Source organism: Panulirus ornatus, chromosome 2, assembly GCF_036320965.1.
Source record: "Panulirus ornatus isolate Po-2019 chromosome 2, ASM3632096v1, whole genome shotgun sequence".
Classification (NCBI taxonomy): Eukaryota; Metazoa; Arthropoda; class Malacostraca; order Decapoda; family Palinuridae; genus Panulirus; species Panulirus ornatus.
Window position 1 is genome coordinate 47892207 of NC_092225.1, and position 27440 is coordinate 47919646.

Below are 27440 nucleotides of genomic sequence, written 5' to 3' on the forward strand. Positions count from 1 at the left end.
ATTCAACAAACCTTCAAAATACTCATTCCATCTCCTTCTCACATCACCACTACTTGTTATCACCTCCCCATTTACGCCCTTCACTGAAGTTCCCATTTGCTCCCTTGTCTTACGCACCCTATTTACCTCCTTCCAGAACATCTTTTTATTCTCCCTAAAATTTACTGATAGTCTCTCACCCCAACTTTCATTTGCCCTTTTTTTCACCTCTTGCACCTTTCTCTTGACCTCCTGTCTCTTTCTTTTATACTTCTCCCACTCAATTGCATTTTTTCCCTGCAAAAATCGTCCAAATGCCTCTCTCTTCTCTTTCACTAATACTCTTACTTCTTCATCCCACCACTCACTACCCTTTCTAAACAGCCCACCTCCCACTCTTCTCATGCCACAAGCATCTTTTGCGCAATCCATCACTGATTCCCTAAATACATCCCATTCCTCCCCCACTCCCCTTACTTCCATTGTTCTCACCTTTTTCCATTCTGTACACAGTCTCTCCTGGTACTTCCCCACACAGGTCTCCTTCCCAAGCTCACTTACTCTCACCACCCTCTTCACCCCAACATTCACTCCTCTTTTCTGAAAACCCATACTAATCTTCACCTTAGCCTCCACAAGATAATGATCAGACATCCCTCCAGTTGCACCTCTCAGCACATTAACATCCAAAAGTCTCTCTTTCGCACGCCTGTCAATTAACACGTAATCCAATAACGCTCTCTGGCCATCTCTCCTGCTTACATAAGTATACTTATGTATATCTCGCTTTTTAAACCAGGTATTCCCAATCATCAGTCCTTTTTCAGCACATAAATCTACAAGCTCTTCACCATTTCCATTTACAACACTGAACACCCCATGCATACCAATTATTCCCTCAACTGCCACATTACTCACCTTTGCATTCAAATCACCCATCACTATAACCCGGTCTCGTGCATCAAAACCACTAACACACTCATTCAGCTGCTCCCAAAACACTTGCCTCTCATGATCTTTCTTCTCATGCCCAGGTGCATATGCACCAATAATCACCCACCTCTCTCCATCAACTTTCAATTTTACCCATATTAATCGAGAATTTACTTTCTTACATTCTATCACATACTCCCACAACTCCTGTTTCAGGAGTATTGCTACTCCTTCCCTTGCTCTTGTCCTCTCACTAACCCCTGACTTCACTCCCCAGACATTTCCAAACCACTCTTCCCCTTTACCCTTGAGCTTCGTTTCACTCAGAGCCAAAACATCCAGGTTCCTTTCCTCAAACATACTACCTATCTCTCCTTTTTTCACATCTTGGTTACATCCACACACATTTAGGCACCCCACTCTGAGCCTTCGAGGAGGATGATCACTCCCCGCGTGACTCCTTCTTCTGTTTCCCATTTTAGAAAGTTAATACAAGGAGGGGAGGATTTCCGGCCCCCCGCTCCCGTCCCCTCTAGTCGCTTTCTACGACACGCGAGGAATACGTGGGAAGTATTCTTTCACCCCTATCCCCAGGGATAATATACATATATATATACATACACACACACACACACATACACACACATACGCACATACACACACACACACACACATACATATATATACATATGAAAAATGTAAGAAACAATTTAGAAAACAAACTTTTAGCTTAAAATGAATGAAAAAAACACATTAATATAAATATATAAAATATATCTTAAACTTGGATGCAGTCAAATATTATGTAAACATCTGTAAACAATATTGTTACAGTAAAATAAATCTAAAAATGAAACTTTAAATTGTGTTAAGATTACATGCTATATGTGTATATGCTAAACTTTACAAAGATCTTGTCATGTCCAAACATCTTGCAAATATCTCTTTTCTATTTGCATTTGTGCCATAAACTTTCTGGCATCCACTTCAGTTTGATTCATATGAACCTGAATCACTGTTACAAAGGCCTCAAAAACTTCCTTTGCCATGTTTTGAGCATCACCACAAACATACACAACAGCATTCTTGTTCACTAACAAAGATGCCAGAACAGTTCCATGTATAAGAATATTGTCTTGAACATATTTTGGACCATCATGAGAAGTACCATCCCTTGAGAAACTAACAATGAGATGATTCAGAATCTTATTTTCTTGGAACTTCTCTAGTTCTTCTCTATATAAAAAATCTCGTTCTTTGTGACGACATCCAAAAAACAACCAGGATTCCCCAAAGGTGATACTGGGTTCAGTATTCTTGATGACTTCTCGATGTCGAAGAAATCCAACAAAGGGGGCTACTCCTGTTCCTGGACCGACTAAAACAATGGGATTTTCTATATTTTGTGGGAGGCGGAAGCTCTGGTTACAACGCAAGTATATACAGGCGTGTGTATTGAGTGTATCAGCAAGACTTAAATCATCTAAAGCTTGATTTAAATTCTTATTGTCAACTTTGTGTTCATCATAAACAGAAGCCAACCAGCCAGTACAAATACCTTTCCTAGCAAAGGTTACTGTGTTTTCTTTAGGTATATCAACTACATTAAATGCAAAGGAGATATTCTTAGAATCTACAAGGGGAGATGAAATAATGGAGTATGCCCGAGGTTGAAGTCGAGGTAAATGTTCAAGAAGTGTTGTGACTGGTGGCTTACATGACTGAAAGATTATTAGTAAGTCTAGTGTGGTAAGATTCATTTCACGAACATGTTTGCTGTATTCTGTTGCACCTTCTTTGCTAACAAACTCCTGTAAACGTCTTTTCTCTGAAGGATTGGATGTGTACTCTAGTAAAGCTCTAATCAAAGGTTTCTTGGGAACAGATCTTATGTCCATACAGTTTTCAAGTATATGTCTAAGAGAACTTTTCCTTGGGATAAAAGCAGGCACTGTGGCTGATTTTTTTTCTAGTCTGTGAAGCAACTGAAATTTCACAACTCTTATCTGCTATTTCAGTTATTTCAAGCAAGTTCATTAAAATTTCCACCTCATGTTTTGGATTTTTCACCAGGATACCAACTGAATCACCATGTTCATAAACAAACTCATCTGTATTGCTGGGTAGTTTTAAGGTAACTTCCATTGCAGTTTTCACAGCATCATGTCTGGTTAGTTTTCTTACTGATGCTACACAAACTTGGACAACTTCTGAGACTGCACTAGGCAGAGGAGCAGCACTCTGAGTATCGCCATTGTAAGAGGTGTTTAAGTATTTTATTGTCAAATAAGAAAGGGGTTGTAATGGTAATGTCAGTTTTGCATCAACAGGAAAGGCACAGCTTTTAACAGATAAGGAATGAATTTCTTCTTGCGATATGATATTTATATTGTACTTAGCACTGATCACTGAAATTACGTCCACACCTTTCTCCTTTTCTTGATTCTCAACTTTTTTCAAGGCTACATGTGTCGTGTCTAAAATACTCTCATTAACCATTAAAAACTACTACTTACTCCAAGATTATTTTCCCTGACAAAAAGTGTTTCAGACTGTTCATTAGTACTTATAACTCGAGTAATATCATCTGTAAGTCTGTTATCTAAAATTTTATCATTTTCATTTTTATTTTTTACTTTGCTACTGTCTTCTACAGATGTATTCTGATCCATAAAGGTACCTGAATTACTTAGATTCTCCTCTAAATTTCGCCTCTTGGACAGGTGATTCTTTAGTGCTGGAAGAAGTCCTTCTATCCATGGTTCTACTCAACAAACTTATACCTCTGTAATTTGAGCACTCACTCTTATCCCCTTTGCCTTTGTACAATGGCACTATGCACGCATTCCGCCAATCCTCAGGCACCTCACCATGAGTCATACATACATTAAATAACCTTACCAACCAGTCAACAATACAGTCACCCCCTTTTTTAATAAATTCCACTGCAATACCATCCAAACCTGCTGCCTTGCCGGCTTTCATCTTCCGCAAAGCTTTCACTACCTCTTCTCTGTTTACCAAATCATTTTCCCTAACCCTCTCACTTTGCACACCAACTCGACCAAAACACCCTATATCTGCCACTCTATCATCAAACACATTCAACAAACCTTCAAAATACTCACTCCATCTCCTTCTCACATCACCACTACTTGTTATCACCTCCCCATTTGCGCCCTTCACTGAAGTTCCCATTTGCTCCCTTGTCTTACGCACTTTATTTACCTCCTTCCAGAACATCTTTTTATTCTCCCTAAAATTTAATGATACTCTCTCACCCCAACTCTCATTTGCCCTTTTTTTCACCTCTTGCACCTTTCTCTTGACCTCCTGTCTCTTTCTTTTATACATCTCCCACTCAATTGCATTTTTTCCCTGCAAAAATCGTCCAAATGCCTCTCTCTTCTCTTTCACTAATACTCTTACTTCTTCATCCCACCACTCACTACCCTTTCTAATCAACCCACCTCCCACTCTTCTCATGCCACAAGCATCTTTTGCGCAATCCATCACTGATTCCCTAAATACATCCCATTCCTCCCCCACTCCCCTTGCTTCCATTGTTCTCACCTTTTTCCATTCTGTACTCAGTCTCTCCTGGTACTTCCTCACACAGGTCTCCTTCTCAAGCTCACTTACTCTCACCACCCTCTTCACCCCAACATTCACTCTTCTTTTCTGAAAACCCATACAGATCTTCACCTTAGCCTCCACAAGATAATGATCAGACATCCCTCCAGTTGCACCTCTCAGCACATTAACATCCAAAAGTCTCTCTTTCGCACGTCTGTCAATTAACACGTAATCCAATAACGCTCTCTGGCCATCTCTCCTACTTACGTAAGTATACTTATGTATATCTCGCTTTTTAAACCAGGTATTCCCAATCATCAGTCCTTTTTCAGCACATAAATCTACAAGCTCTTCACCATTTCCATTTACAACACTGAACACCCCATGTATACCAATTATTCCCTCAACTGCCACATTACTCACCTTTGCATTCAAATCACCCATCACTATAACCCGGTCTCATGCATCAAAACCACTAACACACTCATTCAGCTGCTCCCAAAACACTTGCCTCTCTTGATCTTTCTTCTCATGCCCAGGTGCATATGCACCAATAATCACCCACCTCTCTCCATCAACTTTCAGTTTTACCCATATTAATCGAGAATTTACTTTCTTACACTCTATCACATACTCCCACAACTCCTGTTTCAGGAGTATTGCTACTCCTTCCCTTGCTCTTGTCCTCTCACTAACCCCTGACTTTACTCCCCAGACATTCCCAAACCACTCTTCCCCTTTACCCTTGAGCTTCGTTTCACTCAGAGCCAAAACATCCAGGTTCCTTTCCTCAAACATACTACCTATCTCTCCTTTTTTCACATCTTGGTTACATCCACACACATTTAGGCACCCCACTCTGAGCCTTCGAGGAGGATGAGCACTCCCCGCGTGACTCCTTCTTCTGTTTCCCATTTTAGAAAGTTAATACAAGGAGGGGAGGATTTCTGGCCCCCCGCTCCCGTCCCCTCTAGTCGCTTTCTACGACACGCGAGGAATACATGGGAAGTATTCTTTCACCCCTATCCGCAGGGATAATATACATATATATATACATATACACATACACACACATACACATACATACGCACATATAAACACACACACATATATATATATATATATATATATATATTTATTCATATATCTATTGATTTTGCTTTGTCACTGTCTCCCGCATTAGCGAGGTAACGCAAGGAAACAGACGAAAGAATGGCGCAACCCACCCACATACTCATGTATATACATACACATCCACAAATGCACAAATAAATACCTATACATCTCAACGTATACATATATATACACACACAGACATATACATATATACACATGTACATAATTCATAGTCTGCCTTTATTCATTCCCATCGCCACCTCACCACACATGAAATAACAACCCCCTCACCCCTCATGTGCGCGAGGTAGCGCTAGGAAAAGACAACAAAGGCCACATTCATTTACACTCAGTCTCTAGCTGTCATGTAATACTGCAACGAAACCACAGCTCCCTTTCCACATCCAGGCCCAACAGAACTTTCCATGGTTTACCCCAGACGCTTCACATGCCCTGGTTCAATCCATTTACAGCACGTTGACCCGGTATACCACATTGTTCCAATTCACTCTATTCCTTGCACGCCTTTCACCCTCCTGCATGTTCAGGCCCCAATCACTCAAAATCTTTTTCACTCCATCTTTCAACCTCCAATTTGGTCTCCCACTTCTCCTCGTTCCCTCCACCTATGACACATATATCCTCTTGGTCAATCTTTCCTCACTCATTCTCCCCATGTGACCAAACCATTTCAAAACATCCTCTTCTGCTCTCTCAACCACACTCTTTTTATAACCACACATCTCTCTTACCCTGTTATTACTTACTCGATCAAACCACCTCACACCACATATTGTCCCCAAACATCTCATTTCCAGCACATCCACCCTCCTCCGCACAACTCTATCCATAGCCCACATTGTCTCCCCCGTTAGCGAGGTAGCGCAAAGAAACAGAAGAAAGAATGGCCCAACCCACCCACATACACATGTATATACATATACATCCACACACGCACATATACATACCTATACATCTCAGCGTATACATATACATATACACACTTAGACATATACAGATATACACATGTACATAATTCATACTGTCTGCCCTCATTCATTCCCATCGCCACCCCACCACACATGAAATGACAGCCCCCTCCCCTGGCATGTGTGCGAGGTAGCGCTAGGATAAGACAACAAAGACCACATTCATTCACACTCAGTCTCTAGCTGTCATGTATAATGCACGGAAACCACAGCTCCCTTTCCACATCAAGGTCAAACTAAACTTTCTATGGTTTACCCCAGACACTCCACATGCCCTGGTTCAATCCATTTACAGCACATCGACCCGGTATGCCACATCGTTCCAATTCACTCTATTCCTTGCACGCCTTTCACCCTCCTGCATCTTCAGGCCCCGATCCCCCAAAATCTTTCTCACTCCATCTTTCCACCTCCAATTTCGTCTCCCACTTCTCGTTCCCTCCACCTCTGACACATATATCCTCTTGGTCAATCTCTCCTCACTCATTCTCTCCATGTGACCAAACCATTTCAAAACACCCTCTTCTGCTCTCTCAACCACACTCTTTTTATTACCACACATCTCTCTTACCCTTTCATTACTTACTCGATCAAACCACCTCACACGACATATTGTCCTCAAACATCTCATTTCCAGCACATCCACCCTTCTCTGCACAGCTCTATCTATAGCCCACGCCTCGCAACCATATAACATTTTTGGAACAACTATTCCTTCAAACATACCCATTTTTGATTTCCAAGATAAAGTTCTCGATTTCCACACATTTTTCAATGCTCCCAGAACTTTCGCCCCCTCCCCCACCCTATGATCCACTTCTGCTTCCACGGTTCCATCTGTTGCCAAATCCACTCCCAGATATTTAAAACACTACACTTTCTCCAGTTTTTCTCCATTCAAACTTACCTCCCAATTAACTTGTCCCTCAACCCTACTGTACCTAATAACCTTGCTCTTATTCATAATTACTCTCAGCTTTCTTCTTTCACTCATTTTAACAAACTCAGTCACCAGCTTCTGCAATTTCTCACCCGAATCAGCCAACAGCGCTGTATCATCAGCGAACTACAACTGACTCACTTCCCAAGCTCTCTCATCCACAACAGACTGCATACTAGCCCCTCTTTCCAAAATCTTGCATTCACCTCCCTAACAACCCCATCCATAAACAAATTAAACAACCATGGAGACATCACACACCCCTGCCGCAAACCAACATTCACTGAGAACCAATCACTTTCCTCTCTTCCTACACGTAAACCTGCCTTAAATCCTCAATAAAAACTTTTCACTGCTTCTAACAACTTACCTCCCACACCATATATTCTTAATACTTTCCACAGAGCATCTCTATCAACTCTATCATATGCCTTCTCCAGATCCATAAATGCTACATACAAATCCATTTGCTTTTCTAAGTATTTCTCACATTCATTCTTCAAAGCAAACATCTGATCCACACATCCTCTACCACTTCTGAAACCACACTGCTCTTCCCCAGTCTGATGCTCTGTACATGCCTTCACCCTCTCAATCAATACCTTCCCATATAATTTCCCAGGAACACTCAACAATTTGAGCACTCACTTTTATCCCCTTTGCCTTTGTACAATGGCACTATACAAGCATTCTGCCAGTCCTCTGGCACCACACCATGAGTCACATATACATTGAATATCTTCATCAACCAGTCAACAATACAGTCACCCCCTTTTTTAATAAATTCCACTGCAATACCATCCAAACCCACTGCCTTGCCGGCTTTCATCTTCCGCAAAGCTTTCACCACCTCCTCTCTGTTTACCAAATCATTCTCCCTAACCCTCTCACTTTGCACACCAACTCGACCAAAACACCTTACATCTGCCACTCTATTATCAAACACATTCAACAAGCCTTCAAAATACTCACTCTCACTTCACCACTACTTGTTATCAACTCCCCATTTTCCCCCTTCACTGATGTTCCCATTTGTTCGCTTGTCTTACGCACTTTATTAACCTCCTTCCAAAACATCTTTTTATTCTCCCTAAAATTTAATGATACTCTCTCACCCCAACTCTCATTTGCCCTCTTTTTCAGTTCTAGCACCTTTCTCTTGACCTCCTGCCCCTTTCTTTTATACATCTCCCACTCATTTGCATTATTTCCCTGCAAAAATCGTCCAAATGCCTCTCTCTTCTCTTTCACTAACACTCTTACTTCTTCATCCCACCACTCACTACCCTTTCTAATCAACCCACCTCCCAAACTTCTCATGCCACAAGCATGTTTTGCTCAAGCCATCACTGCTTCTCTAAATACATCCCATTCCTCCCCCACTCCCCTTACGTCCTCTGCTCTCAAATTTTTCCATTCTGTACTAAGTCTCTCCTGGTACTTCCTCACACAAGTCTCCTTCCCAAGCTCATTTACTCTCACCACTCTCTTCACCCTAACATTCTCTCTTCTTTTCTGAATACCTCTACAAATCTTCACCTTCGCCTCCACAAGATAATGATGAGACAACTCTCCAGCTGCACCTTTCAGCACATTAACATCCAAAAGTCTCTCTCACGCACCTATCAGTTAATACGTAATCCAATAACGCTCTCTGACCATCTCTCCTACTTACATACATATACTTATGTATATCTCTCTTTTTAAACCAAGTGTTCCCAATCACCAATCCTTTTTCAGCACATAAATCTACAAGCTCTTCACCATTTCCATTTACAACACTAAACACCCCATGTACACCAATTATTCCCTCAACTGCCACATTACTCACCTTTGTATTCATGTCACCCATCACTATAACCCGGTCTCGTGCATCAAAACTACTAACACACTCACTCAGCTGTTCCCAAACCCTTGCCTCTCATGATCTTTCTTCTCATGCCCAGGTGCACAGGCACCAATAATCACCCATCTCTCTCCATCCACTTTCAGTTTTATCCATATCAATCTAGAGTTTACTTTCTTACACTCTATCACATACTCCCACCACTCCTATTTCAAGAGTACTGCTACTATATCATCCCTGGGGATAGGGGAGAAAGAATACTTCCCACGTGTTCCCTGCGTGTCGTAGAAGGTGACTAAAAGGGGAGGGAGCAAGGGGCTGGAAATCCTTCCCTCTCATTTTTTTTAATTTTCCAAAAGAAGGAACAGAGAAGGGGGCCAGGTGAGGATATTCCCTCGAAGGCCCAGTCCTCTGTTCTTAACGCTACCTCGCTAACGTGGGAAATGGCGAATAGTATGAAAAAAGGAAATATTTATCTATTATTTATTATACTTTGTTTGTGCCTCCCGTGTTAGCAAGGTAGCGCAAGGAAACAGACGAAAGAATGGCTCAACCCACCCACATACACATGCATATACATATACATCCACACACGCACATATACATACCTATATATCTCAACGTATACATATATATACACACACAGACATATACATATATACACATGTACATAATTCACACTGTCTGCCCTTATTGATTCCCGTCGCCATCCCGCCACACATGATATGAAAAACCCCCTCCCCCTGCATGTGCACGAGGTAGCACTAGGAAAAGACAACAAAGGCCACATTCTTTCACACAGTTTCTAGTTGTCATGTATAATGCACCGAAACTACAGCTCCCTTTCCACATCCAGGCCCCACAAAACTTTCCATGGTTTACCCCATACGCTTCACATGCCCCGATTCAATCTATTGACAGTACATCGACCCCGGTATACCACATCATTCCAATTCACTCTATTCCTTGCACGCCTCTCACCCTCCTGCATGTTCAGGCCCCAATCACTCAAAATATTTTTCACTCCATCTTCCCACCTCCAATTTGTTCTCGCGCTTCTCGTTCTCTCCACCTCTGACACATATATCCTCTTTGTCAATCTTTCCTCACTCATTCTCTCCATGTGACCAAACCATTTCAAAACACCCTCTTCTGCTCTCTCAACCACACTCTTTTTATTACCACACATCTCTCTTACCCTTTCATTACTTATTCGATCAAACCACCTCACACCACATATTGTCCTCAAACATCTCATTTCCAGCGCATCCACCCTTCTCCGCATAACTCTATCTATAGCCCACGCCTCGCAACCATATATCATTGTTGGAACCACTATTCCTTCAAACATACCCATTTTTGCTTTCCAAGATAACGTTCTCGACTTCCACACATTCTTCAACGTGCCCAGAACTTTCACCCCCTCCCCAACCCTATGATTCACTTCTGCTTCCATGGTTCCATCCACTGCCAAATCCACTCCCAGGTATCTAAAACACTTCACTTCCTCCAGTTTTTCTCCATTCAAACTTACCTCCCAATTGACTTTCTCAACCCTACTGTACCTAATAACCTTGCTCTTATTCACATTTACTCTCAACTTTCTTCTTTCACACACTTTACCAAACTAGTCACCAGCTTCTACAGTTTCTCACCCAAATATATAAATGTCCACCATGCACATATATATACATACATGTGCACATATGCAAACTTTGCTGCCTTAATCCACTCCTGTTGCCATCCCGCCACACATGAAATCGCATATCCCCTCTACAGTGAGGCATCGCCAGGAACAGACAAAAAAGGCCACATTCGTCCACACTTAGTCTATAGCTGTCATATGTAATGCACCAAAACCACAGCTTCCTTTCCACATCCAGGCCCTACAGACCCCAGATGCTTCACATGCCCTGGCTCAATCCACTGACAGCACATCGACCCCAGTATACAACATTGTTCCCATTCACTCTATTCCTTGCACGCCTTTCACCCTCCAGTATGTTCAAGCCCCGATTGCTCAAAACCTTTTTCACTCCATCCTTCCACCTCCAACTTGGTCTTCTGCTTTTCCTTCTTCCCTCCACCTCTGACATATATAACCTTTTTGTCAATCTTTCCTCACTTATTCTCTACATTTGTCCAAACCATTTCAACACACCCTCTGCTGCTCTTTCAACCACACTCTTTTTATTACCACACATCTCTCTTACCCTTTCATTACTAACTCGGTCAAACCACCTCACACCACATACTGTCCTCAAACATTTCATTTCCAACACATCCACCCTCCTCCACACAACCTTATCTATAGCCAATGCCTCGCAACCATATGACATTGTTGGAACCACTATTACTTTAAACATACCCATTTTTTCTCTCCAAGATAATGTTCTCACCTTCCACACATTCTTCAACGCTCCCAGAATCTTCACTCTCTCCCCCACCATGACTCATTTCCACTTCCATGGATTCATCCACTACTAAGCCCACTCCCAGATGTTTAAAACACTTCTCTTCCTCCATTTTTTTCTTCATTCAAACTTTTTTTTTTATTTTGCTTTGTCGCTGTCTCCCGCGTTTGCGAGGTAGCGCAAGGAAAGAGATGAAAGAAATGGCCCAACCCACCCCCATATACATACCTATACGTCTCAATGTACACATATATATACACACACAGACACATACATATATACCCACGCACCCAATTCACACTGTCTGCCTTTATTCATTCCCATCGCCACCTCGCCACACATGGAATACCATCCCCCTCCCCCATCATGTGTGTGAGGTAGCACTAGGAAAAGACAACAAAGGCCCCATTCGTTCACACTCAGTCTCTAGCTGTCATACAATAATGCCCGAAACCACAGCTCCCTTTGCACATCCAGGCCCCACACAACTTTCCATGGTTTACCCCACACGCTTCACATGCCCTGATTCAATCCACTGACAGCACGTCAACCTCGGTATACCACATCGATCCAATTCACTCTATTCCTTGCCCTCCTTTCACCCTCCTGCATCTTCAGGCCCCGATCACACAAAATCTTTTTCACTCCATCTTTCCACCTCCAATTTGGTCTCCCACTTCTCCTCGTTCCCTCCACCTCCGACACATATATCCTCTTGGTCAATCTTTCCTCACTCATTCTCTCCATGTGCCCAAACCATTTCAAAACACCCTCTTCTGCTCTCTCAACCAGGCTCTTTTTATTTCCACACATCTCTCTTACCCTTACATTACTTACTCGATCAAACCACCTCACACCACACACTGTCCTCAAACATCTCATTTCCAGCACATCCACTCTCCTGCGCACAACTCTATCCATAGCCCACGCCTCGCAACCATACAACATTGTTGGAACTACTATTCCTTCAAACATACCCATTTTTGCTTTCCGAGATAATGTTCTCGACTTCCACACATTCTTCACACATTCTTACCTCCCAATTAACTTGTCTCACAATCCTACTGAAGCTAATAACCTTGCTCTTATTCACATTTACTCTCAACTTTCTTCTTTCACACACTTTACCACACTTAATCACCAACTTCTGCACCTGAATCAGCCACCAGCACTGTATCATCAGCGAACAACAATTGACTCGCTTCCCAAGCCCTCTTATCCACAACAGACTGCATACTTTCCCCTCTTTCCAAAACTCTTGCTTTCATCTCCCTAACCACCCCATCCATAAACAAATTAAACAACTATGGAGACATCATGCACCCCTGCCACAAGCCGACATTCACTGGGAAATGAAATGAAACTGGCCCCATAGAAAGGTCAAGGCCATCATTGTCTAATCAGATTTGTACTGAAATACTGTAATAACTAATTTGGGGGTTGCTCTACATTCATGTCTGGTCGGTGCGAAATACCAAACTCCATCCCAAACATCTTTACATTGAATACCCCTATATGTCAAGGCATCTCAAGAGACAGCATTCAGAAGTTCTTGAGATGATCTCCACATGGTAAGAGGTATTTTCATTTAAAAGAACTGATTACAGACCCACCACTATGACAACAAATCTGTTACCCACAAAGGGTACCTCTGATTCTGGCAAGGGCAATTATATGCAACATGGTGTTCTTTCTGAGAAGGAAAAAGAAGGTACAGTAAAAAGGTTTTGAAAAATTTCTTAATATTGCTGTTTTCTTGTAATCATGACAAAGAAAGAGAAAAAGCAAGACACTAATTTAACCAAGATAGTCTTGGAAGATTTGACTCCAGTAACATTCAGAATGGCCTCATGTTGAAAGAGGAATCATAGGCTAAGATCTGTACTGTAGCTGTGTTAGAGATTGCACAGAACTGAATGCTTTTATAGGGCATGCCCTGGGATTTGACAGGCTCTGGAATCTTGTATTTTAAGTGCAAGGAAGATTCACAATGGGCAGTGTGTACGAGCAGACTTATCAACTGATATGACTAGCTTTTTCTTCTTTATACGTTTTTTCTATCAATAATTTTTTCTTAATCCAGGAGAGATGGTGCTCACTCTAAAACAAATAGGGAACTCCCTCCCCTTTCCATTCAAAACTCCTCTGGGAAAGGCCCAGAAAAAAATGCACCAAGTCATGAGATAGTCCTGAAGGCTGACAAAAAAGCTGTGTGACTCTCTAGGTTTCTTCTACATGGCATTAGGAACCTTAGATGTCTTAGAGGCTTTGTTGACTGAAAGGGGATATCTTCTAGGAGGAAGGTTGTTCTTAGAAATCACACCTAAAACCCAGCTCCTTGCAACTGGATTTCAGTTAAACCTCAAGCAGCAAGATGTCTTAAATAAAGGAAACCAGGGCTGATTTTCTTTTTCTTTATTTGAGAACTCAGGTACCTATGAAAGATAATCAAAATTACACCATAAACTGAAGCTTCCAAAGCAAAGTACTGATAATGTTAAAGGGGTACAAGGAGGGGGGGGGGGGGATGAGCTCCCATTACTCATGCAAATGTTCCTTTTACATTGTAAAGCTAATTTCTGAATGATGGCACTAGTTTAGATGCCTTTCTTAATATTCTTTCTGATATTTCTTATCCCTAATCATGTTGTGTCACCACAATTGAACGGCATATTCTATCCAAGGTCAGACAAATGTACGGTAATGTACTGTATCCATTATTATCTATTATTTTTCTTCTTTGAAGTCCAACTATCAAGCCACAGAGCATTCCATTGTAGTCTAAGTCCATTACAATCCATAGGAAGTCTTCCTCTGGGCTTTAAGTCACTGACAAATTTCAAATTTAGTTAATTCATGTCTCCCGATAATTGGTCCAGTAGTGCTGCAATTTTGTGTGAGATAGGTGCCAAAAAAGTTTGCACTGCACCAAATTGCACCATACTGTGACATCCATTTCCATGTAAATAAGGGACCATTGGCCGAAAAGAAAACAAGAAATATACTCAAAACGTCATGTAAATAATGTTAATAATGTACCAAATAACACTCCCAACATTATCCAAGCCATGAAAATAATACACAAGACATACAGAAAATGAGACAAGTATCTACCTTTTAGTCACAGCCACATTTCTTTAGGATTTGTTATAAGCTAGGTAAGGTTTTGATGTATATTCAGAAAAGCTAGGTATGGTTTTGATGTATATTCTCTCTGAATATGAAGACTATTATAAGTTCATGCATTAGGTGTTATTCACAGAAAAATTATGGAAGTTTTTGATTGAGTTACGCCTCCTGAATTGCAAACGTTCAACTGTAACACCCATATTTACATTATTTTTCTAAAAGTGTATCTTATTTTCATCTGTATAATGTAGGCCTGTTAAGCCAACTTTCTCCGAGGAAATTCTAAATACATAAGATTAGAGCTGTCAACACTTAATGAAGCAACTTAGGGTCTTGTGCCCACAGGCTGTGGAACAGTTGAAATCAACCATAAAGTTGATGGTTGAAGGGCAAGTGTGTCATGCTGTAACTCTAACTCCCTTCCCTGTTTAGTGTTATCTACTTCAACCAAAAAACTAGTCACTTAGGAATGAATAACCTTAACAGAACAATATACCAACGATACACTAGCCTGCTGCTGGAGATGGTGTGGCCGCTCGGCCTGTCGTCTGTTTGTTGACATCTAACTTTGTACAAAGGTCAGTAGGTATTACTAGTGTATTTGATCAAGAATATCTCATATTACGATAAATTCTAACTACTAGATGGTCAAGTGAGGCATTCAAAGGAGAGACACATACATACATGACACATCAGCATTCTGCTGATGTGTCATGTATGTATAGCCTACTCTTATATTAAGTATCCCCACATTTTCCCTGTTCATACATCCCTAACCAATGTACAATGGCCTTTATCATGTCCTGTATACTCTGAACACTTCAGCAGCAATACAAAATAAAATCAATCCATTTCCCCAAATTTTTGCAATGCAGAACTAAAGTGTTCTCCACAAAATTAGGTAATAATTTTGCTGTTCTCTCCTAAATAGAGAAATATGCTACCGCCTCCCCATGTACTATGCCGTCGGGTGTTGACTAGAGCAAACCCAACCTCTGCCTAAATATACACCTGACTCTCATATGTCAGTACATGTGACACCTGTGACAGCCAGGTTATGGCAGGTACCCTATCTTAGATATAAATCCCTCTCCCTCACTCAGGGCTCTACCTTGACGGTAATATTGCCTGTGTTCCCTAATCGTTGCTATTTGGGTTCCATGGAAAAACATCTTTCCACTCACCTCCTACTCTGTTTAGTATATATGCTGGCCCTCCTGCTCATGTGCCGTTATAATTTCCTGTCCCTTTACGTTGTAATGTGAGGAAAGTTACCCACTTCATATCTGAGAGACACTTTGCCGATTCTTCCTTGACAAGCCTTTCTGAGAATGTGAATTTAACCCCTTTTGAAGCAGCAACTGTTAACCTCACCTAGGCAAAGTCTTTCCCACCAGGGAAGATTAATTATCCTGCTTCCCTACATTATGTAATAATACAACGTATAATACAACATTTCTTGGACCAATGTTTCCGTTTTGAGGAAATTCATCTTGTAGCGCAAAAATAATAAATAAAAAAAAAATTATGTCATTATTCTGCGCTGTCTTCGTTGGTGAGGAACATGAAATCCACATATTTAGAAAACCTGATTTCTTGTTTAATTGCACATCTTGATTGTATGTTATGCTTAAATGAACAACTAAATGCACTGATAAATTGTTGTTACCCATTTCGCCTGACAATTAAATTTCTCTTCAGCCCATCTTGTGGCACATCTTATAGTACATAGAAGTAATTCTTTTTTAACAAAAACAGCATTATTGATCAGCATAGTAGGTTGTTGAAACATATTCAGATGTTAGTTAAATAATCGATTGGCATAGATTTTAGAATATTCATTGACATATAAAGAGGACGGGGTTAGTATACTCCTCCTCTCCTCTTCATCATCCCCCAGTGGGATTTACAAAAAATGTTTACAAACATCATAGCTTTTGTGAAGATATGTACATTGGAAGGAAAACAAACAAACAATGGCCCTAATTTTAAATCACCTGAATCATTACAAGGATGTCACAACCTTGGAACAAAGTTTTTCTACTGTGCAATATAAATTTTTTTATCACCATTTTTAATCATCCAACAATTTTGTTCTTTTACAATACTAATTTTATCGTTTCTATGTGCCCGAATTTTTCACAACCTAATATGTAATGTTCTAATCCCCCAATTTGGGAAAGTTGACGGGGTCGACCGGCCCCTCCACTTACTGCTAATAATATTCATACCCTAAATGTAAGGTTTGCCCCATAAGTCGCATTGGTGTTATTTGACACACATAATTAATGTTAAGTCTCACTAAGTTCAAGGATTACACATATACATACGTTTTCCCATTCTTCTTATTCTTTTCATTATTTATAAATAACAATATCTATGTACATCTTTTCTGTGGCTTTTCTGGCCAACCCATGTGATGGAATCCATACAAACTGTACATCACAAGTCATCTCTTGCAATACTATAACCAAACGTTTAAAAATGTTAACAACATGGCAGTTACACGGGTGCTTACTATGCAAGGCCATCAGTGTACTTATACTGTTGGATTATGTGTTAAATGATATGCGCGCGAAAGAGAAACTTTTGGATGTTACTGTACTGAGAGGTGCAACTGGTGAGAGTAAGTGGTGCTTGGTGAGAGTAAGTGAGCTTGGGAAGGAGACTTGTGTGAGGAAGTACCAGGAGAGACTAAGTACAGAATGGAAAAAGGTGAGAACAAAGGACGTAATAGGAGTGGGGGAGGAATGGGATGTATTTAGGGAAGCAGTGATAACTTGCGCAGAAGATGCTTCTGGCAAGATAAGCGTGAGAGGTGGGCAGATTAGAAACGGTAATGAGTGGTGGGATGAAGAAGTAAAATTTTTAGTGAAAGAAAAGAGAGAGGCATTTGGACGATTTTTGCAGGGAAATAATGCAAATGACTGGGAGATGTATAAAAGAAAGAGGCAGGAGGTCAAGAGAAAGGTGCAAGAGGTGAAAAAGAGGGCAAATGCGAATTAGGGTGAGAGAGTATCATTAAATTTTAGGGAGAATAAAAAAATGTTTTGGAAGGAGGTAAATAAAGTGCGTAAGACAAGGGAACAAATGAGAATATCGGTGAAGGGGGCTAATTGGGAGGTAATAACAAGTAGTGGTGATGTGAGGAGGACATGGAGTAAGTATTTCGAAGGTTTGTTGAACGTGCTAGATGATAGAGTGGCAGATATAGGGTGTTTTGGTCGAGGTGGTGTGCAAAGTGAGAGGGTTTAGGGAGAATGATTTAGTAAACAGAGAAGAGGTAGTAAATCTTTGCGGAAGATGAAAGCCGGCAAGGCAGCGGGTTTGGATGGTACTGCACTGGAATATATAAGAAAAGGGGTGACTATGTTGTTGACTGGTTGTTAAGGTTATTTAAAGTATGTATGACTCATGGTGAGGTGCCTGAGGATTGGCGGAAAGCTTGCATAGTGCCATTGTACAAAGACAAAAGGGATAAAGGTGAGTACTCAAATTACAGAGGTATAAGTTTGTTGAGTATTGCTGGGAAATTACATGGGAAGGTATTGATTGAGAGGGTGAAGACATGTACAGAGCATCAGATTGGGGAGGAGCAGTGTAGTTTGAGAAGCGGTGGAGGATGTGTGGATCAGGTTTTTGCTTTCAAAAATGTATGTAAGAAATACTTAGAAAAGCAAATGGATTTGTATGTAGCATTTATGGATCTGGAGAAGGCATATGATAGAGTTGATAGAGATGCTCTGTGGAAGGTATTAAGAATATATGGAGTGGGAGGCAAGTTGTTAGAAGCAGTGAAAAGTTTTTATCGAGGATGTAAGGCATGTGTACGTGTAGGAAGAGAGGAAAGTGATTGGTTCTCAGTGAATGTCGGTTTGCGGCAGGGGTGCGCGGTTGTTTAATTTGTTTATGGATGGGGTTGTCAGGAAGGTGAATGCAAGAGTTTTGGAAAGAGGGGCTAGTATGCAGCCTGTTGTGGATGAGAGAGTTTGGGAAGTGAGTCAGTTGTTGTTCGCTGATGTTACAGCGCTGGTGGCTGATTCGTGTGAGAAACTGCAGAAGCTGGTGACTGAGTTTGGTAAAGTACTTGAAAGAAGAAAGCTGAGAGTAAATGTGAATACGAGCAAGGTTATTAGGTACTGTAGGGTTGAGGGACAAGTCAATTGGGAGGTAAGTTTGAATGGAGAAAAGCTGAAGGAAGTGGATTGTTTTTCATAACTGGGAGTGGATTTGGCAGCGGGTGGAACCATGGAAGCGGAAGTGAGTCATAGGGTGGGGGAGGGGGCGAAAATTCTGGGAGCCTTGAAGAATGTGTGGAAGTTGAGAACATTATCTCGGAAAGCAAAAAAGGGTATGTTTGAAGGAATAGGGGTTCTAATAATGTTATATGGTTGCGAGGCGTGGGCTATAGATAGAGTTGTGCAGAGGAGGGTGGATGTGCTGGAAATGAGATGTTTGAGGACAATATGTGATGTGAGGTGGTTTGATCGAGTAAATAATGAAAAGGTAAGGGAGATGTGTGGTAATAAAGAGAGTGTGGTTGAGAGAGCAGAAGATGGTGTTTTGAAATGGTTTGGTCACAATGAGAGAATGAGTGAGGAAAGATTGACAAAGAGGATACATGTGTTAGAGGTGGTGGGAACGAGGAGAAGTGGGAGACCAAATTGGAGGTGGAAAGATGGAGTGAAAAAGATTTTGAGTGATCGTGGCCTGAACAAGCAGGAGGGTGAAAGGCGTGCAAGGAATAGAGTGAAGTGGAACGATGTGGTATACAGGGGTTAGCGTGCTGTCAATGGATTGAACCAGGGCATGTGAAGCGTCTGGGGTAAACCATGAAAAGTTCTGTGGGGCCTGGATGTGGAAAGTGAGCTGTGGTTTCGGTGCATTACACATGACAGCTAGAGACTGAGGGTGAACGAATGTGGCCTTTATTGTCTTTTCTTAGTGCTACCTCGCGCACATGCGGGGGGAGGGGGCGTTGTCATTTCATGTGTGGCGGGATGGCAACGGGAATGAATAAGGGCAGACTGTATGAATTATGTACATGTGTATATATGTATATGTCTGGAAAGGATCACAATTCTGCGCGTGATCAAGATATTCCTATGAGTCAACGGAGAAAAAGAAACACGATAAGTTCCCAAGTGCACTTTCGTGCAATAATCACATCATTAGGGGAGACACAAGAGAGAAATAAAAGTCAGTTGATATACATCGAAGAGACGAAGCTAGGACGCCATTTGGTAACCATGTGATTGTCTTAGTTTCGTTACTTCGTTGTATATCAACTGACTTTTATTTATCTCTTGTGTCTCCTCTGATGATGTGATTATTACACGAAAGTGCACTTGGGAACTTATCGTGTTTCATTTTCCCTGTGGACTCATAGGAATGTATATGTCTGTGTGTGTGTGTATATATATATATATATATATATATATATATATATATATATATATATATATATATATATATATATATATATATATATAAAGTGCGTAAGACAAGGGAGCAAATGGGAACTACAGTGAAGGGCGCAAATTGGGAGGTGATAACAAGTAGTGGTGATGTGAGAAGGAGATGGAGTGAGTATTTTGAAGGTTTGTTGAATGTGTTTGATGATAGAGTGGCAGATATAGGGTGTTTTGGTCGAGGTGGTGTGCAAAGTGAGAGGGTTAGGGAAAATGATTTGGTAAACAGAGAAGAGGTAGTAAAAGCTTTGCGGAAGATGAAAGCCGGCAAGGCAGCAGGTTTGGATAGTATTGCAGTGGAATTTATTAAAAAAGGGGGTGACTGTATTATTGACTGGTTGGTAAGGTTATTTAATGTATGTATGACTCATGGTGAGGTGTTTGGGGATTAGTGGAATGCTTGCATAGTGCCATTGTACAAAGGCAAAGGGGATAAGAGTGAGTGCTCAAATTACAGAGGTATAAGTTTGTTGAGTATTCCTGGTAAATTATATGGGAGGGTATTGATTGAGAGGGTGAAGGCATGTACAGAGCATCAGATTGGGGAAGAGCAGTGTGGTTTCAGAAGTGGTAGAGGATGTGTGGATCAGGTGTTTGCTTTGAAGAATGTATGTGAGAAATATTTAGAAAAGCAAATGGATTTGTATGTAGCATTTATGGATCTGGAGAAGGCATATGATAGAGTTGATAGAGATGCTCTGTGGAAGGTATTAAGAATATATGGTGTGGGAGGCAAGTTGTTAGAAGCAGTGAAAAGTTTTTATCGAGGATGTAAGGCATGTGTACGTGTAGGAAGAGAGGAAAGTGATTGGTTTTCAGTGAATGTAGGTTTGCGGCAGGGGTGTGTGATGTCTCCATGGTTGTTTAATTTGTTTATGGATGGGGTTGTTAGGGAGGTGAATGCAAGAGTTTTGGAAAGAGGGGCAAGTATGAAGTCTGTTGTGGATGAGAGAGCTTGGGAAGTGAGTCAGTTGTTGTTCGCTGATGATACAGCGCGGTTGGCTGATTCATGTGAGAAACTGCAGAAGCTGGTGACTGAGTTTGGTAAAGTGTGTGAAAGAAGAAAGTTAAGAGTAAATGTGAATAAGAGCAAGGTTATTAGGTACAGTAGGGTTGAGGGTCAAGTTAATTGGGAGGTAAGTTTGAATGGAGAAAAACTGGAGGAAGTAAAGTGTTTTAGATATCTGGGAGTGGATCTGGCAGCGGATGGAACCATGGAAGCGGAAGTGGATCATAGGGTGGGGGAGGGGGCGAAAATTCTGGGAGCCTTGAAGAATGTGTGGAAGTCGAGAACATTATCTCGGAAAGCAAAAATGGGTATTTTTGAAGGAATAGTGGTGCCAACAATGTTGTATGGTTGCGAGGCGTGGGCTATGGATAGAGTTGTGCGCAGGAGGATGGATGTGCTGGAAATGAGATGTTTGAGGACAATGTGTGGTGTGAGGTAGTTTGATCGAGTAAGTAACGTAAGGGTAAGAGAGATGTGTGGAAATAAAAAGAGCGTGGTTGAGAGAGCAGAGAGGGTGTTTTGAAATGGTTTGGGCACATGGAGAGAATGAGTGAGGAAAGATTGACCAAGAGGATATATGTGTCGGAGGTGGAGGGAACGAGGAGAAGTGGGAGACCAAATTGGAGGTGGAAAGATGGAGTGAAAAAGATTTTGAGTGATCGGGACCTGAACATGCAGGAGGGTGAAAGGAGGGCAAGGAATAGAATGAATTGGATCGATGTGGTATACCGGGGTTGACGTGCTGTCAGTGGATTGAATCAGGGCATGTGAAGCGTCTGGGGTAAACCATGGAAAGCTGTGTAGGTATGTATATTTGCGTGTGTGGACGTATGTATATACATGTGTATGGGGGGGGGGGGTTGGGCCATTTCTTTCGTCTGTTTCCTTGCGCTACCTCGCAAACGCGGGAGACAGCGACAAAGCAAAAAAAAAAAAAATAAATATACATATATATATATATATATATATATATATATATATATATATATATATATATATATATATATATATTTTTTTTATACTTATATATATATATATATATATGTATATATATATATATATATATATATATATATATATATATATATATATATATATTTTTTTTTTTTATACTTTGTCGCTGTCTCCCGCGTTTGCGAGGTAGCGCAAGGAAACAGACGACAGAAATGGCCCCCCCCCCCCATACACATGTATATACATACGTCCACACACGCAAATATACATACCTACACAGCTTTCCATGGTTTACCCCAGACGCTTCACATGCCTTGATTCAATCCACTGACAGCACGTCAGCCCCGGTATACCACATCGCTCCAATTCACTCTATTCCTTGCCCTCCTTTCACCCTCCTGCATGTTCAGGCCCCGATCACACAAAATCTTTTTCACTCCATCTTTCCACCTCCAATTTGGTCTCCCTCTTCTCCTCGTTCCCTCCACCTCCGACACATATATCCTCTTGGTCAATCTTTCCTCACTCATCCTCTCCATGTGCCCAAACCACTTCAAAACACCCTCTTCTGCTCTCTCAACCACGCTCTTTTTATTTCCACACATCTCTCTTACCCTTACGTTACTAACTCGATCAAACCACCTCACACCACACATTGTCCTCAAACATCTCATTTCCAGCACATCCATCCTCCTGCGCACAACTCTATCCATAGCCCACGCCTCGCAACCATACAACATTGTTGGAACCACTATTCCTTCAAACATACCCATTTTTGCTTTCCGAGATAATGTTCTCGACTTCCACACATTCTTCAAGGCCCCCAGAATTTTCGCCCCCTACCCCACCCTATGATCCACTTCCGCTTCCATGGTTCCATCCGCTGCCAGATCCACTCCCAGATATCTAAAACACTTCACTTCCTCCAGTTTTTCTCCATTCAAACTCACCTCCCAATTGACTTGACCCTCAACCCTACTGTACCTAATAACCTTGCTCTTATTCACATTTACTCTTAACTTTCTTCTTCCACACACTTTACCAAACTCAGTCACCAGCTTCTGCAGTTTCACACATGAATCAGCCACCAGCGCTGTGTCATCAGCGAACAACAACTGACTCACTTCCCAAGCTCTCTCATCCCCAACGGACTTCATACTTGCCCCTCTTTCCAAAACTCTTGCATTTACCTCCCTAACAACTCCATCCATAAACAAATTAAACAACCATGGAGACATCACACACCCCTGCCGCAAACCTACATTCACTGAGAACCAATCACTTTCCTCTCTTCCTACACGTACACATGCCTTACATCCTCGATAAAAACTTTTCACTGCTTCTAACAACTTTCCTCCCACACCATATATTCTTAATACCTTCCACAGAGCATCTCTATCAACTCTATCATATGCCTTCTCCAGATCCATAAATGCTACATACAAATCCATTTGCTTTTCTAAGTATTTCTCACATACATTCTTCAAAGCAAACACCTGATCCACACATCCTCTACCACTTCTGAAACCACACTGCTCTTCCCCAGTCTGATGCTCTGTACATGCCTTCACCCTCTCAATCAATGCCCTCCCATATAATTTACCAGGAATACTCAACAAACTTATACCTCTGTAATTTGAGCACTCACTCCTATCCCCTTTGCCTTTGTACAATGGCACTATGCACGCATTCCGCCAATCCTCAGGCACCTCACCATGAGTCATACATACATTAAATAACCTTACCAACCAGTCAACAATACAGTCACCCCCTTTTTTAATAAATTCCACTGCAATACCATCCAAACCTGCTGCCTTGCCGGCTTTCATCTTCCGCAAAGCTTTCACTACCTCTTCTCTGTTTACCAAATCATTTTCCCTAACCCTCTCACTTTGCACACCACCTCGACCAAAACACCCTATATCTGCCACTCTATCATCAAACACATTCAACAAACCTTCGAAATACTCACTCCATCTCCTTCTCACATCACCACTACTTGTTATCACCTCCCCATTTGCGCCCTTCACTGAAGTTCCCATTTGCTCCCTTGTCTTACGCACTTTATTTACCTCCTTCCAGAACATCTTTTTATTCTCCCTGAAATTTAATGATACTCTCTCACCCCAACTCTCATTTGCCCTTTTTTTCACCTCTTGCACCTTTCTCTTGACCTCCTGTCTCTTTCTTTTATACGTCTCCCACTCAATTGCATTTTTTCCCTGCAAAAATCGTCCAAATGCCTCTCTCTTCTCTTTCACTAATACTCTTACTTCTTCATCCCACCACTCACTACCCTTTCTAATCAACCCACCTCCCACTCTTCTCATGCCACAAGCATCTTTTGCGCAATCCATCACTGATTCCCTAAATACATCCCATTCCTCCCCACTCCCCTTACTTCCATTGTTCTCACCTTTTTCCATTCTGTACTCAGTCTCTCCTGGTACTTCCTCACACAGGTCTCCTTCTCAAGCTCACTTACTCTCACCACCCTCTTCACCCCAACATTCACTCTTCTTTTCTGAAAACCCATACAAATCTTCACCTTAGCCTCCACAAGATAATGATCAGACATCCCTCCAGTTGCACCTCTCAGCACATTAACTTCCAAAAGTCTCTCTTTCGCACGCCTGTCAATTAACACGTAATCCAATAACGCTCTCTGGCCATCTCTCCTACTTACATAAGTATACTTATGTATATCTCGCTTTTTAAACCAGGTATTCCCAATCATCAGTCCTTTTTCAGCACATAAATCTACAAGCTCTTCACCATTTCCATTTACAACACTGAACACCCCATGTATACCAATTATTCCCTCAACTGCCACATTACTCACCTTTGCATTCAAATCACCCATCACTATAACCCGGTCTCGTGCATCAAAACCACTAACACACTCATTCAGCTGCTCCCAAAACACTTGCCTCTCTTGATCTTTCTTCTCATGCCCAGATGCATATGCACCAATAATCACCCACCTCTCTCCATCAACTTTCAGTTTTACCCATATTAATCGAGAATTTACTTTCTTACACTCTATCACATACTCCCACAACTCCTGTTTCAGGAGTATTGCTACTCCTTCCCTTGCTCTTGTCCTCTCACTAACCCCTGACTTTACTCCCCAGACATTCCCAAACCACTCTTCCCCTTTACCCTTGAGCTTCGTTTCACTCACAGCCAAAACATTCAGGTTCCTTTCCTCAAACATACTACCTATCTCTCCTTTTTTCACATCTTGGTTACATCCACACACATTTAGGCACCCCACTCTGAGCCTTCGAGGAGGATGAGCACTCCCCGCGTGACTCCTTCTTCTGTTTCCCATTTTAGAAAGTTAATACAAGGAGGGGAGGATTTCTAGCCCCCGCTCCCGTCCCCTCTCGTCGCTTTCTACGACACGCGAGGAATACGTGGGAAGTATTCTTTCACCGCTATCCCCAGGGATAATATACATATATATATACATATACACATACACACACATACACATACATACGCACATATACGCACACACACACATACATATATATACATATGAAAAATGTAAGAAACAATTTAGAAAACTGACACTTCTAGCTTGAAATGAATGAAAAAAATGAATGTCACATAATGGTTCAACCTCTGGCTATGGAAAAAAGGAAATGTATAATTTATTTACACAAACGTCAATAGCAGTTCTCATCAATTTAACCACTGTATCAATAGGCTTCAATGTCTAAGCTACATTTTTCTCCAATTTCACTATTTTCCTTCACATTTTCAATTGTGTCTGAAGGTTCTACTTCAAGAGTGATTGTTTTTCCAGTAAGGGTCTTCACATCTTGGTTACATCCACACACATTTAGGCACCCCACTCTGAGCCTTCGAGGAGGATGCTTTACTTGTGGTGCTGACTTCCCGTTGCAGGAATTTGGAGTCAGTCCTCGGCTGTCACCTGGCGGCTCCTGTGCACGAGGAAAGCGGGGTGGTGGAGTACGAATTTTTCTTGCCTTGCGGCTTCGGTTCCTCACCACCCGACACAGAAGCTCACCGACCGTCTGGGCTAGTCCTGCCTGCAGCGCTCACTTTAGCTGGCTCTGCTCGCGTCTTGCTTCACTCTAACCATCAGCAATTTTTTTTTTCTTGTCTTTGCTCCTTCCTTCAAGACCTCACGTCGGGGCTGAGCTACCCTCTCGCTCCTTATCAGATGATGAGGAGCCAATCTTTCCCATGTACGTGGGACAAGAAATTAAGCAGCAGCTCTGCCGGACGCCTACGCTGGTGATTTCTTGTTATGATGTGGCACCCATGACGGCTTGATGATGCTCGGTCGTAGCCACTCTCAACTCGTGAATGGCGCTTATTCATTGGCTGTTGCTTGGGTGAAACGACGGGCGGCGCGCTATGGTCTGGTTGGTGGCTTGTCTGACTCTTCAAGTTGCCTCAGTTCCACTTCTGTTTTGCTGATCATCTTGTACTTGTGCTGCATCATCTTCATTATCTTCTTGATGAAACCAACATAATCTCTTGGAAACTCTAAAGGTGCTACTAACTCCTTGAAGAATTCTTGAGCACTTCTCATTCGTTCTTTCTCTGGAACACAACTCTGAAACCAGAACCTTAGTTGTCTGCTCTCTTGTGTGTGTTTCTGTGTCTGCGCATTTACCAAAAATACTTTAAATTCCAACTGCAAGTGAGCCTGTGTATCCTCCAGGTCTTCTGCTTTGTCGCTGTTTCCCGCGTTTGCGAGATAGCGCAAGGAAACAGACGAAAGAAATGGCCCAACCCACCCCCATACACATGTATATACATACACGTCCACACACGCAAATATACATACCTACACAGCTTTCCATGGTTTACCAGAGACGCTTCACATGCCCTGATTGAATTCACTGACAGCACGTCAACCCCGGTATACCACATCGATCCAATTCACTCTATTCCTTGCCCGCCTTTCACCCTCCTGCATGTTCAGGCCCCGATCACTCAAAATCTTTTTCACTCCATCTTTCCACCTCCAATTTGGTCTCCCATTTCTCCTCGTTCCCTCCACCTCCGACACATATATCCTCTTGGTCAATCTTTCCTCACGC

General features: G+C 41.7%; 1 protein-coding gene and 1 pseudogene across 7 annotated transcripts in view; both read right to left on the reverse strand.

Moving 5' to 3' along the window:
* LOC139756279 (uncharacterized) overlaps positions 1–16380 on the reverse strand; it is a 62936-nt gene extending 46556 nt beyond the window's left edge. For 2 of the 7 annotated variants that reach the window (XM_071675515.1, XM_071675524.1), the window contains exon 1: positions 16107–16289. The gene's annotated coding sequence lies outside the window, so the exon portion shown is untranslated. The other 5 variants (XM_071675572.1, XM_071675533.1, XM_071675553.1 and 2 more) reach the window with 5 other exon arrangements.
* On the reverse strand, positions 1762–3429 carry LOC139756271 (methionine synthase reductase pseudogene; annotated as a pseudogene).
* Positions 16381–27440: the final 11060 nt, after the last annotated feature.